Raw genomic sequence first — 2,500 nt, forward strand, 5'->3', positions numbered from 1 at the left:
CCCCCCCTCTCTCTCTCTCTCTCTCTCTCTCTCTCTCTCTCTCTCTCTCTCTCTCTTTCCCTCGTCACCTAATTTGGGGAAAATGGAATCAATTTTGTAATTTAGTGTGTTGGTTGGGGATACGGTCATGGTAGCTAAAAAGGTCTAAAAGATTTTGCATGGAGTTGTTCCACAGCATTTTAAAATATTATTTTGTGCAGGTGCAAAAATTTCACAGTTCTTCTACTAAAAAGAGCCACAGATTTGGTTCCAGCTGGTGTTGGAAGTTTAGTGGGTCTGGACTCCTTTATGTATGTAGCTGCAGCTCTGGAATCGGTTGCCAAGGTGTTTTAAAATGATTGATAAAATGTGAGGCTTTAAAAATGCTGTTAAGAAATGGATACGGGGGGAGCAGGGGGGACATCATAATTCATGATATCATGTTTTTAAGTTGTTTTTTATTTGGTATTTTATTGATTTTTAGGAGCAAAAAAATTAATGAAAAAAAAGAAAGAATGAAAGAAACCTCAACCAGTAATACCAACCAGTAACACCAACCAGTGTACTCTCAACCAGTAACACCAACCAGTAACACCAACCAGTGTACTCTCAACCAGAAACACCAATCCGTGTACTCTCAACCAGTAACACCAACCAGTGTACTCTCAACCAGTAACACCAACCAGTAACACCAAACAGTGTACTCTCAACCAGTAACACCAACCAGTAGCACCAACCAGCGTACTCTCAACCAGTAACACCAACCAGTAATACCAACCAGTGTACTCTCAACCAGTAACACCAACCAGTAACACCAACCAGTGTACTCTTAACCAGTAACACTAACCAGTAACACCAACCAGTGTACTCTCAACCAGAAACTCCCTGAGAGACTGAATCACTTGCAGGGAGGGGAGAGAGGACATCACCCAGGACAGAGCACCACTGGGAGAGAGGACATCACCCAGGACAGAGCACTGTCCACTACTAGGAGAGAGGACATCACCCAGGACAGAGCACCGTCCACCACTAGGAGAGAGGACATCACCCAGGACAGACCATCATCCACCACTGGGAGAGAGGACATCACCCAGGACAGAGCACCATCCGCCACTAGGAGAGAGGACATCACCCAGGACAGAGCACCGTCCACCACTAGGAGAGAGGACATCACCCAGGACAGACCATCATCCACCACTGGGAGAGAGGACATCACCCAGGACAGAGCACCATCCATCATTGGGAGAGAGGACATCACCCAGGACAGAGCACCGTCCACCACTAGGAGAGAGGACATCACCGAGGACAGAGCACCGTCCACCACTAGGAGAGAGGACATCAACCAGGACAGAGCACCGTCCACCACTAGGAGAGAGGACATCACCCAGGACAGTCTCTATCAGTTTTGTTTATATTCTGAGTGTGGTGTGTGAGTGAAGGAACATGGGACCGTGTAGGCTACCTGGAGGAAGGCTCTACTGCTCCGTGACGACACGTCTTCATTCAGAATCCTGATGTAATTCTCCGCAATCCTGTGGAACAGAAGATCCTGAGTTTTTCTGTCAGGCTGAAAAGCAGAACAAGAGAGCAAGTGAGAGAGAGAAATAGATTGCCTGTCACTCAACATGATAATTTGGGTCTAAACAGTGCCGTGAGTGTGAACGCAGGAACACTGTCCTTGCTGAAGGCCCTAGGGCAGCGCCTCATGGGCAGTCAGGCACCAGTGCCCTGGTAGCGAAGATTTATTACCATATCACTGATGCTTTTCCAATCATGTTGAGTTTGGAAGGCATAAAATTGCCCCGCCCTTCCAAATGAAAACCTTGACCTTAAAAAAAGAAAAAAAATCTATCAAAAAATCCAACTTTTGTTCAGCTGTTATTCCAAGAACTAACCTGAAAGTTGTGTAGGAAGAGGCACCAGAGTGAACTGATGACAAAGCATTCCACAGTGGGAGAGGAGAGAATGTTCCAGAATTTAGCCTTCAAGCTGGGCGCGCGCACACACACACACACACACACACACATACATACACACACGTGTGCATGCACGCACGCACGCACTCACCCACAAACCCACGCGCACACACACAAACACACACGCACACGCATACACACACGCATGCACGCACCCACACACATGCGTGCACACACACACACACGCATGTGCACACACACACAGTAAAACCGTTATTTATCTATGCTATGACATATTCAAACCATCTGTCCATGAATATGTAAACAATACTTTCAGATACTATATAAAAAAACATATCTAGATTTATGAGACACTAGTTGTTATTACACAAAACACACTGAATGAAAAGCACAAGGAAAAACTAATTCTAAAACACTTTGAACCATCATAGAAAATAAATAAATAAATAAATAAATAAATAAATAAATAAAGGTGAATATTTGATACTCTACATGGAGGGTTCTTGCAGAAGAACAGACCTTGTGCACTAGGTGGCGCTGTGCTTATACAACATGAGTGACTATGACACTGTATAAGGTGTGAT

At 45.0% G+C, this 2,500-nt stretch overlaps 1 long non-coding RNA gene across 5 annotated transcripts in view; it reads right to left on the reverse strand.

The window, feature by feature from the left end:
- LOC118241731 (uncharacterized) overlaps positions 1–2,500 on the reverse strand; it is a 14,485-nt gene that overhangs the window by 3,250 nt on the left and 8,735 nt on the right. For 2 of the 5 annotated variants that reach the window (XR_014126209.1, XR_014126208.1), the window contains exon 2: positions 1,442–2,500. This exon is cut by the window's right edge and continues 1,454 nt beyond it. This is a non-coding gene — a long non-coding RNA (uncharacterized LOC118241731). The other 3 variants (XR_014126211.1, XR_014126210.1, XR_014126212.1) reach the window with 3 other exon arrangements.

Source organism: Electrophorus electricus, chromosome 11, assembly GCF_041902795.1.
Source record: "Electrophorus electricus isolate QZ-2024a chromosome 11, ASM4190279v1, whole genome shotgun sequence".
NCBI lineage: Eukaryota > Metazoa > Chordata > Actinopteri > Gymnotiformes > Gymnotidae > Electrophorus > Electrophorus electricus.